This window comes from Leptodactylus fuscus, chromosome 3 (assembly GCF_031893055.1).
Source record: "Leptodactylus fuscus isolate aLepFus1 chromosome 3, aLepFus1.hap2, whole genome shotgun sequence".
NCBI lineage: Eukaryota > Metazoa > Chordata > Amphibia > Anura > Leptodactylidae > Leptodactylus > Leptodactylus fuscus.
The window spans coordinates 72,401,623-72,414,038 of NC_134267.1; the positions used below are offsets into that span (position 1 = coordinate 72,401,623).

A 12,416-nucleotide genomic window follows, 5' to 3' on the forward strand; every position below is an offset into this window, starting at 1 on the left:
GTTCAAAGTTAAGATTCGATGCAGAACCATCGTCGATTGGCAGAATGCTATACATTGCCAATCAACGCTGGTTCTTCTCTTACCTTTAGAAGTCTTCTCCCTGCGCAGAGTCCCGCGTCCTCTTCCGGCTCTGAATTCACTCTGCCAGGCATCGGGCCTGGGCAGAGCCGACTGCGCATGTCCGCTTGTAGTGCGGGCATGCGCAGTCGGCTCTGCCCAGGCCTGATGCCGACCCTCACTCATGGACTTGGTAAGTAGAATTTGATCAAATGTTGCGTACCCCTGAAACGAGCATTTCCCCCCATAGACTATAATGGGGTTTGAAACCCGTTGGAACAGTCGAACAGTGTGCGGCTGTTCGAATCGGATTTCGAACCCCGAACATTTCTGTGTTCGCTCATCTCTAGTTTCCATCAGTAATGCAGTAAGGAACATATCAGACAAGACAGGAGATATACAGTTATGAAAGGCTAGTAATAATAACAGCAGGGGTAGTAATAGCTACAGCAGCAGCAATAGTAGGATAGAAAACATTACTGGAAATCATGCAGAGGTAGTGGGGTCATTGGGCTGCTGATAAATAGCCAGTCTGTACTGTCAGCTATGGCAAATTTAATCATCAGGTGAAAGTGTTTGAAAATCATGACAAAATGTTTTTCACCGATTTCAGGCAAACAATTTTGTCCACTTTGATGTGATGATGCTACCCGCCATGCTGAATATTCCTTCAGACACTACATTAATAGCAAATGGGGCCAATTTCTGCCACTGGTCCAATCTTCCAAGCCAGAAGTCCATGGAATCAGGGCTCAGTGTATCTTCCAGAGAGAGGGTACAGTTCAAGTATAACCAAATCTGGTCATTTATGGGTCCATCAAGTTTGTGTTGCAGGTGAAAAACTGTCCTATAATGTTCAGCTGCTTCTGGTGCTGTTCTGCTACTTGTAGTGGTGGAAGCGCTGGAAGAGATGGTGGAGTGGAAACTAAGTGGGAAGCAAATAAGGGCCCCCAGCGGGGGTCTGATCTCTGAAAGCTAGTGCAGGCTGGGTACAGAGGACATTCTGGTGATACATTTATATGAATCCCAAAAGTCCTAGATTTTCTGAAATCTAATACTTTAGGAAGTTCATAAGGAATTAAATTCATAATATATTTCCTCATATCTATTTTTATTTGCCTTACCATTATTGTCTTATACCAAATAGTTCAGTAGGCACTATGCATTCTGGTAGGAGGCATTTCCAGAGGTATACCACTTTGCTGAGCTTCTGTTCTCCTCTATGTTTCCACTTCAGTTTAGCAGCAACTGACCAGAACAGATCTAGCAGACTAGGAATTTCACAGTAGTAAACTGTGAAAAAGGTGGCAAGATATTTATTGGCCAGATTTAAGAGTTGTTACAAAGAGTGTCTCCAGTCAACAGGACCTATTCTGTTTTGCATTACAGGCACTTCATAGAATGAATTGTGTAATGCTTAAAGGGGACTTACAGGACTTATAGCCTATCCAACACTGGGTACCTCAACAGAATAGATATTTGAAGAGAACACAGCATTCAGATGAGCACTGCAACCTCTTCAATGAATACCAACCACAGCACCAAACAAAGCATATGGGCTGTGCTTGGTACTGCAGCTCGGCCACTTTCCCTTGAATTGGACTGAGCTGCAGCTGTGCCATAAAACTGATGAAAATGTTGCCATCAGCACAGGAAAGAGACCATTCACCGATCAGATATTGATGATGTATATGAAGGACAAGTCAACAACATTTAATCAAGGAAAACCCTTTAATCCCTTCTAGTCATCCGCCATAATTCAGGTTTTTAAATATGGCAGCCACTGGAGCTGAGTGGTCATCATAACTGCTGGGTCCCTGTTGTATAATACACTGATCGCAGTGATTACAGGTATTAACTCTCCTCAAGTCTCATTCAAACATGACAGTGAAGCCTTTTTACCAACAGCACACAGGAGCCGCCATCTTGGGTTGGACAGATTTCAGAACGAGATTTGGCGATGTTTTGCTACGACAGCCAACAGCCTATTGAAGGTTCCCAGGCTTGTCTCCTATATACTTCTATTACAGGATGTGCTAGGCAGCCCATAATGGAAGTATAGGGATTTTACTATACATTACATTTTACTGTATTAGTCATCATGCACCCTGAGGTTCAAGACTCCAAGGGGATCTAAAAATAAAAACAATTCAAATAAAAAAAATCTAATCACCCCATTTTTTAGAGCACATATAAATGTAAATAAAATAAAACACATACACATTAGGTATCCCTCTGTCCGAAGAAGCCCACTCTACAAACTGTGGCCTCCCATTTGGATAAAAAGTGATCAAAACAGTACATTCCCCAAAATGGTATAAATAAATAGCACAACTTGAAAAAAGACGCCTTATGCAGCCACATAAACACAAATATTAAAAAGTTATGGGTGTCAGAATGACGACTCCAAGAAATGTTTTATTTTTTTTCGAAGTGTTCGGTTTTTTAAGGGGTACATGTAGGAAAAAAACTATATCAATTTGGTATTGCTGTAATTGTATTGTCCCACAGAATACAGGTCACTTGTCATTTTGGTTGCATAGTAAATGCCATAAAAATGAAATCCATAAGTAAGAAAAGCAAATGCATTCTATCTGAATTTTGTCCTGCTTCCCAGGACATTGTACGAAATATTAAATGGTACCACTATGAAGTCTAATTTGTCCTACAAAAAATTGAGCCCCTACACAGCTCTGTGCGCAGAAAAATAAAAAATGTTATGGCTTTTGGAAGGCAAGGATTAAACACAAATCAAAAAATTGCTGCGTTGGGTGGGAGGTTAATTTCCCCTGTGGTAGCATTCCAGATTTTCCTACAAATTACAGCTGTTTTCTGCGGATCTCAATAAGGGGACATTTTTATCCCTTATAACAAGCAGTGATTTCAGTTATTTACTGATAATTGTAAAGGCCCTACGTTGCAGAAAAGCTGCTTTTTTTTGCTGCAGATTTAGCAGTTTGTTTGTTTTTTGCCAAATCCAGGAGTAGTTTTGCTACTAGATCTTAGCTTCTAGCTTTGGTTCAAGAAACCGAAGGAAAATGTGCAACATAAAAAGCATCTTTTCCATAGCCACAAATCTGCAGCCTACAAGCATGGGCCAACTTCATTGTATATACTTACTTCTCCACTCCACAGCATACCGTATATCCTCTTATCCATAAAGTGACTGGATAATACCACCATACAGTATCAAAACAACACAACTATTAAAATAACTAGATACCATGATGACTCGGTAGTACTACCATACAGTAACTGAATAATACCACTACACCACAATTGAAAAATATACTGATTGAATAATACGACCGTAGACTGTCACACTAAAGCTACCATACATGGACTACATAATACCACTGAACTGTGACTAAATACCACCATATCATACAATGAGTGAATAATGCCACCATACAGTAACTGGATAATGCCATTATACATTGACTAAATAATACCATCATATCATACACTGACTGAATAATACTACTATACTATGACTGGTTAATACCACCATTATATTAGAGGTGGTATACATTGACAATATCTGTGACATTCAGAACAAAAGGGATATACTGCTGGCAAAACATTTCCTTGAATGTCATGAATGCCTCTGAGTTCAATAGACTGACGTCAGTTTCACACTAGTGTTTGTCTCTCTGTCGTTCGGGTCTGCATGGGATCCGAGAGACAGAATGGTGTAAACGATTTTATTTAGCCTGTCTGCTAAAAAATCAAAAAAGCTGTTACCAGCGGACCCGACAGACTATAATGGGGTCCAGTGGAGAAAAAAGTGCTTTTTGCAGGACTTCTCTTAGCCGATTTTAAATGGAATCTGCAGCAGAGTGTCCTATGTAGTCTCCACGTATATGTGAAACTAGACTAGAGTATGTCTGCTAAAGAGTACATTTAAAACAACAGCATCTTTAAAAAGAAAGCTCAATGGATTTTTAGACTTAGTGCTTATACACATTACAGGGTTCTTTGGTCATGTACTAGCTGTTGAGTCAATGGCCTACACAAGCCCCATAGACCTAAATGAATCTACTCATATAACTGTTGTTCTAATGGCCTGTGTGACCAATCCGAGAAAAAAATAGAAACTGTCACACATTGGGCTGTTTTCACAGATATATGTCTGGTCGTGAAAACTTACTTTTTTATGGCTGAGTACACGGCCCTATTGTGTGAATGAGCACTAAGGGTATGTCACCAGGGCATATACTCACAGCACATTAGCCAGTAGTCTACTGTTATGTGCAGTAGCAGCAAAATGGATGAGATTTAAACTAGATTTAGACTAGAATAATGATCCACAAAACAACCCAAAATAGAGCATGTCTCCTTTTTTTTTTCCACATATCATTGGTCTGTGGAAACAGAACAGACGAATGAATGCTGTTGTTAAAGTTGGACTTTTTCCTCTGCCTCTTTCAGTTTATATTCAGACAATGGGGTCCCCTGGGTTCCATGTGTAACCGCTGTTTTAGTTGTTCACCTCTCTGTTGTTTGGATGCAACACTAGTGTGAACCTAGTGCAAGCCCTTAGTGAGTAAGTATAGCGGCACAGATCTCACTTTATGCAATATAAATAGCCTTAGGCTACATTCACATGACAGTGAAAACTGGCTGTGTGAGGTCCATTTTTGTAATGGACGTTACATAGTAGCATTAATTTTACTGTAAATGACTCTAGGTTCACACATTTGTTCAGTTTTCCACTTAAAAAAGTGGTTACCAGCGGACCCTATTGATTATAATGGGGTCTGCGAGTTTCCACCTGGTTTCAGTCTGAAAAGGATGAAAAATGCAGAGAGAAAAGTGCTACTTGCATTTTTCAAGCAGAAAGAGGAACAGAATCCCGAAATGGATTTCCAGGGCTGGTGTGAACCCAGCCCGACTGGGTGTTATTCTCACGACATCGGGTGCAAGACAGCTATGTAAATGAATGCCATTTTGCTCCTCGGTCGTGTGCACCTAGCCTTACTGAGGATATGTACGTAAATAATCCAAAGCCTCTTTAAGACTAATTGCACACAACCATCTGCTGGCTGTGATTGAACGGTAGAGACGGCACACAGATGTCATTTGTATGCTGCCCATGCACCTGCCATGATTTCGCTACCCAATTCAATCAATAAATGGGGGCTGCATTGGAAAATTGCAAAATTGGACCTTTCCTCAGTTTTGTGGCCTGAACTGATGGCTCGCACATTGATCCGAGTAATACATGGTCATGTGTGTGGGCTGACAGAAATGAATGGGTCAGTGGGCTATCTGGTAAAAATTTGGATGGCATACTGACCTAGCCCACAGTCCTCTACTAGGGGTCTTGTTAAGATGCTGAAGTTGGCTTCTGGGGTCTTCTTGCTATGCATTTTCACAGTTATTTGCAACCTGACCAACACAGCGTAGACACATTAGAAAGCTCTGTTTATGTAGACCATTAACCATATTGTCCCTCAGCAAGGTTATGAAATATAAAAATTGAGAGTCTTCAGTAGTTGATACTGTAATCGCGTGGTGGTGTAACTGGTCAGAAACTTAGAATGCGGGGGCCACACGGTGGCTCAGTGGTTAGCACTGCAGCCTTGCAGCACTGGAGTCCTGGTGTTCAAATCCCGCCAAGGGCATAAAACCATATGCAAGGAGTTTGCATGTTCTCCCCACGTTTGCATGGATTTCCATCCCATACTCCAAAGACATACTGATAGGGAAAAATGTACATTGTGAGCTCTATGTGGGGGCTCACAATCTACATAAAAATAAAAAAAATAAAAAAGAAACTTAGAATGCAGATGAATTCACACAATTACAGAGCAAAGAATGGACCTCCCCGTACCAAAACACTTTTGCAATCAAGATCATAATATCATCAATGACATGAAAATTTTGGTTTTAAGGGGAAACTTCAAATCCAAGAAAGACATAAAAATTTATGAATACAAGCTGATGACTTCACTCCAGGGCCAGGGGGGTTGAATCTGTCACATGGGTTTATGTCCTTCTACAGGAACAAGCCATCACATCACTAATCAAAGTAGCTATAAAAGGCCACTCATTGAACTGATAAGGACGGTATGAATTGATGATTTGTTTACTTGTGTACCAATTACCATCTACTCTCCCACCAAACATTCTATGTGTCTCTTTTTGCATAAATATTAGAGATGAGCAAGTACTATTCGAAACACCCATAGGAATGAATGGACGCAGCCGTGCCGGACGCAGGGGGTTAAGCGGACGGCCACCGGCAAAGTCTTTGCGCCGGCCCCTTCCATTCATTCTTATAGGTGTGTGCTATTCGAAATGGCCGTTTCAAATAGTACTCGCTCATCTCTAATAAATATACATCCGTCAGAAATTGTGTTTAAATCCTGAAAGCATGCAATCTGTCATCATTAGCCATTAAAAAAGGTATCAACTATTGAAAACTCTTAATTTTTTATATTTCATATCCACTGGCTAACACGGTACAAAGATATTTTTTCCTTCAGCAAGGTAAGTCAGCCCATGCTCTGGCCATTAGCTTTCCCATGAAGATTTATAACTCTGGTGAAGCACAAAGATAAGATAATGGAGGATAAACTAAAACGCCAAGGAAGCTGTAAGTACTTGTTCCGTGTACTTACAAATTTAGGCAGCAATCCGATCTGTGTGAAGTGAGACAGGAACTTTGACATAACTCCCTCTGTGTGCAGGGCAGCTAAGCTGAACAGTGAAGCAGCAAGGAGAAGCAGCTCCTCCAATCAGTATTTCTTTCTGAAGACCAAGGATCAGAGCTTCCTCCTTCTCTACTGTGTGTCCAATCCATGCCACTTACCTCAGAACAGAAGACACTATGTAGTATGTACCATTGCAGGGCAAAGCAGGGGGCCCCTGTGGGGGTTGGGGCCCTGCTCAATTGCCCAGTTTTCCACCCCTAACACCGACCCTGCCTTTATATTATGCACATCAAACAAGTACATGTTCAAAATTTTTCCTAAATATATTGCTTTAGCAATGCAGCTATGCCTGCTACAGTTAGGTCCGTATATATTTGGACACTGACACAAATTTGGGTTTTTCTTACTTGTTTACTGAAACATATTACATTTATAGTTATATAATGGAGATGGACATAAAGCCAGACTTTCAGCTTTCATTTGAGGGTATTCACATTAAAATTGGATGAAGGGTTTAGGAGTTTCAGCTCCTTAACACGTGCTACTCTGTTTTTAAAGGGACCAAAAGTAATTGGATATTTGACTCAAAGGCTGTTTCATGGGCAGGTGGGGTTAATTCGTTCATTATGTCATTCTCAATTAATGCAGATAAAAGGCCTGCAGTTGAGTTGTGGTGTGGTGCTTGCATTTGTAAGATTTTGCTGTGAAGAAAACAAGTCACCCTTAATCTGCCAAAACAGTAAAAAAAAAAAAAAAAAAATCTGAGAAATTGCTACAATATTAGGAGTGTCAAAATCTACAGTTTGGTACATCCTGACAAAGAAAAAAGACCTGGACACCATCGGAAGACAAGAGTGGTGGATGATTGCAGAATTATTTCCATGGTGAAGAGAAACCCCTTCACAACAGTCAACCAAGTGTACAACACTCTCCAGTATGTAGGGGTATCAATATCCAAATCTACCATAAAGAGAAGACTGCATAAAAGTAAATATAAGGAAAATGTTCGTTGTTGTACCGTGTTAGCCAGTGGGTTGGAAATATAAAAAAAAAAAAAGAAAACTTGATAATCTTCAGTAGTTGATACCTTTTTAATGTCTAAATCATAATGATGACAAATGGCTGACGTTTCGGAATGCTAGGCTCCTTTATCAAAGTAAATTTAAAAACATTTCTGAAGGATGCATATATATATACAGAGCAGGCATAAAGGGTGTTAGAATTCAGGAGGAAGGGGGGGTTTGTTAGTAATTGGTAGAGACAATGTAAACACTTACAGGTCCTTATCAGTTCACACGTTACTGTAAAAAGACATGAAACCCTGTGATGCATTAAGTCCACACTCGAGTGTTAGAAGTAGGGTCATGAATTTATACTCATGTATCTGAAATTCCCTCTCAAAACCAAAATTTTCATGTGATCGGTGATATTGTGGTCCCCACTACAAAAATGCTTTGACACGGGAAGGTCAATTCTTTGTTCTTTAATTGTATGGCGATGTGAGTTCATACGCGTTCTAAGTTGCTGTCCGGTCTCTCCAACATACAGATTATCAGTGGAACATTTGGTACACATAATTACATACACTACATTGGATGTGCTGCAGGTGAAGGTACCTGGAATTTTATATTCCTTGTTCGAGTTTGGTATCTCTATCCTGTCAGTGGTCAGTATGTGGGGGCAGGTTTTGCACCTCTTATTTCCACATGGAAATGTTCCTGTGTTAGCTGGGGGTGATAGTGAGCTACTGACCACCATATTCCTGAGGTTTGGTGGCTGTCTGTAGCATAGGAGAGGGGGGGTCTGGAAATATGGATGTTAGACGGTTGTCTTTATGTAGTAGTGGATGTAATTTGCGTGTGATACCTCTCAGCGTCTCCAGGTGGGGGTTATATGTGACAACCAGGGGCAGTCGATTGTTATCCTTTTTGGTATTGTATCTTAATAACTCCGATCTTGGTATCCTGGTGGCTCTGGTGATTTGGTTATCAATTGTTCTTGGATGGTAACCCTGCCTCAAGAATGTGTTTTTGAGGCCCCCAAGGTGTTCGTCTCTATCTGCAGGGTCTGAACATATGCGATGGTATCTGATGGCCTGGCTGTAGACAATAGAGTTCTTTATGTGTTTCGGATGAAAGCTATCCCATCCTAGGTAGGTTGGTCAGTCAATCGGCTTCCAATACAGTGATGTCTCAATTTTGTTGTCTTGTTGTCTTGTCTTGAAAATTTTGGTTTTGAGAGGGAATTTCAGATCAAAGAGAGAAAGACGCATACATGAGTATAAATTCATGACACTGCTTCTAACACTCGAGTGTGGACTTAATGCATCACAGAGTTTCATGTCTTTTTACAGTAATGTGTGAACTGATAAGGACCTGTAAGTGTTTACATTGTCTCTACCAATTACTAACAACCCCCCCCCCTTCCTCCTGAAATCTAACACCCTTTGTGCCTGTTCTTTATATATATATGCATCCTTCAGAAATGTTTTTAAATTTACTTTGATAAAGGAGCCTAGCGTTCCGAAACGTCAGCCATTTGTCATCATTATGAGTTAGCCATTAAAAAGGTATCAACTACTGAAGATTATCAAGTTTTCTTTTTTTTTTTTTTTAAAGTAAATATAGAGAGTTCACTGCACAGTGCAAGCCACTCATAAGTCTCGAGAATAAAAAGGCTAGATTGGACTTTGCTAAAAAAATAAAAAAACAAATAAAAAGCCCAGTTCTGGAAGGTTCTTTCTGGAAGATTCTTTGAATACATGAAACCAATTCTATCACAATGATGGAAAGAAAAAGGTATGGCAAAGCTCATGATCCAAAAGCATACTACATCATCTGTAAAACATGGCAGAGGCAGTGTGATGGCTTGGGTATGCATGGCTGCCAGTAGCACTGGGTCACTAGTGTTTATTGCTGATGTGACACAGGACAGAAGCAGCCGGATGAATTCTGAGATATATAGAGATATACAGTGGGGCAAAAAAGTATTTAGTCAGTCACCAATAGTGCAAGTTCCACCACTTAAAAAGATGAGAGGCGTTTGTAATTTACATCATAGGTAGACCTTAACTATGAGAGACAAAATGAGAAAACAAATCCAGAAAATCACATTGTCTGATTTTGTAAGAATTTATTTGCAAATTATGGTGGAAAATAAGTATTTGGTCAGTAACAAAATTTCATCTCAATACTTTGTTATATATCCTTTGTTGGCAATGACAGAGGTCAAACGTTTTCTGTAAGTCTTCACAAGGTTGGCACACACTGTTGTTGGTATGTTGGCCCATTCGTCCATGCAGATCTCCTCTAGAGCAGTGATGTTTTGGGGCTGTCGCTTGGCAACACGGACTTTCAACTCCCTCCAAAGGTTTTCTATAGGGTTGAGATCTGGAGATTGGCTAGGCCACTCCAGGACTTTGAAATGCTTCTTACAAAGCCACTCCTTCGTTGCCCTGGCGGTGTGCTTTGGATCACTGTCATGTTGAAAGACCCAGCCACGTTTCATCTTCAATGCCCTTGCTGATGGAAGGAGGTTTGCACTCAAAATCTCACGATACATGGCCCCATTCATTCTTTCATGTACCCGGATCAGTCGTCCTGGCCCCTTTGCAGAGAAACAGCCCCAAAGCATGATGTTTCCACCCCCATGCTTTACAGTAGGTATGGTGTTTGATGGATGCAACTCAGTATTCTTTTTCCTCCAAACACGAAAAGTTGTATTTCTACCAAACAGTTCCAGTTTGGTTTCATCAGACCATAGGACATTCTCCCAATACTCTTCTGGATCATCCAAATGCTCTCTAGCAAACTTCAGACGGGCCCGGACATGTACTGGCTTAAGCAGTGGGACACGTCTGGCACTGCAGGATCTGAGTCCCTGGCGACGTAGTGTGTTACTGATGGTAGGCTTTGTAACATTGGTCCCAGCTCTCTGCAGTTCATTCACTAGGTCCCCCCGCGTGGTTCTGGGATTTTTGCTCACCGTTCTTGTGATCATTTTGACTCCACGGGTGATATTTTGCGTGGAACCCCAGATCGAGGGAGATTATCAGTAGTCTTGTATGTCTTCCATTTTCTAATTATTGCTCCCACAGTTGATTTCTTCAATCCAAGCTCGTTGCCTATTGCAGATTCAGTCTTCCCAGCCAGGTGCAGGGCTACAATTTTGTTTCTGGTGTCCTTTGACAGCTCTTTGGTCTTCACCATAGTGGCGTTTGGAGTCTGACTGTTTGAGGGTGTGCACAGGTGTCTTTTTATACTGATAACAAGTTTAAACAGGTGTCATTACTACAGGTAATGAGTGGAGGAAAGAGGAGACTCTTAAAGAAGAAGTTACAGGTGAGAGAGCCAGAAATCTTGATTGTTTGTAGGTGACCAAATACTTATTTTCCACCATAATTTGCAAATAAATTCTTACAAAAACAGACAATGTGATTTTCTGGATTTGTTTTCTCATTCTGTCTCTCATAGTTGAGGTCTACCTATGATGTAAATTTCAGAGGCCTCTCATCTTTTTAAGTGGTGGAACTTGCACTATTGGTGACTGACTAAATACTTTTTTGCCCCACTGTATTGTGTGCTCAAATCCAACTAAATGCAGCCAAACTGATTGGTCGGCATTTCATAATAGAGATGGTCAATGACCCAAAACAAATAGCCAAAGAAACCCAAGAGTTTAGTAAAGGCAAAGAAGTTGAATATTCTTGAATGGCCAAGTCAGTCACCTGATCTCAACCCAATTAAGCATGCCTTTCACTTGTTACAATCTGAACTTCAACTACATCTGGATTGTTTTGTTCAAAATTCATTGTGGTAATGTACAGAACCAAAATTAGAAAAATGTTGCCCGTCCAAATATTTACGGACCTAACTGTAGGTGAAATTATTCCACGCATTGTTTAAACATTGTTTCAATGGAGCAAAGGCTAATTGATAAGCAGGACGAGTGACGCAAGTCACTGCTCCCTGAGGTGGCTGAGTGCTCTGACTGTTATGTACAGCACTGCCTGCAGGACAATCAGTTCAGCTAATTGCAGATCCTGATAAAGGCTTTGGGTGCTGTGTCTGTTATCTCTATATTTAAACACAAAGATAAAACTCCATTTTCTACAAGCATGTTAAGTCTTCTATACAAACCTGTGTAATGTTTCCAACCATCTCTGTCACGGTTGCGCCAATGCCCGAGGAACCGTATGCTGAATGCTGCTAGCACCTCTATGGAAATGGGGAAGGAAAACGTTCCCTGACATTGTGATGGCTGACTAGGCCCTGCCTGAGGGTGTTGGTCAGCTGTACCCAAGCTAAGCTTGGCCCCAGCAACTTCTGGCTCTCTAAACGTGGAGTTTTAAACACTGGGTAGGTAACACCAAAAATTATTTTCTGACAGAAAGGGGGTACTCCTTAAAGGGAAAGGGTAGGCTAAAACATAGCTTTTATTAAAGTGTTATCGTTTTTAATACACCTACCTGTTTTGGAGACACACGTCCTCTTCTCTCTTCAGTGATGATCGTGTTTGTTTATTGCGCTGCAACCACGTCTGAGCCTCCTATGACACGTTCGGCCAAAACTATCGCTAATTGGCCAAGATAGATGGGGGCGCGGTATGGGGGGCAGGGCCTACCATCCAGGTCCCAGGAAATGCAGTTATCACTGCAATTTTGTTTCTTTTGATATCTCCTATACATCTATAACTCTCCTG

General features: G+C 40.9%; 1 protein-coding gene across 1 annotated transcript in view; it reads right to left on the minus strand.

Annotated features, from left to right (window-relative positions):
* Nucleotides 1-12,416, minus strand: part of SMOC2 (SPARC related modular calcium binding 2) — a 240,022-nt gene that overhangs the window by 37,939 nt on the left and 189,667 nt on the right. The gene's annotated exons all lie outside the window — the stretch shown is intronic.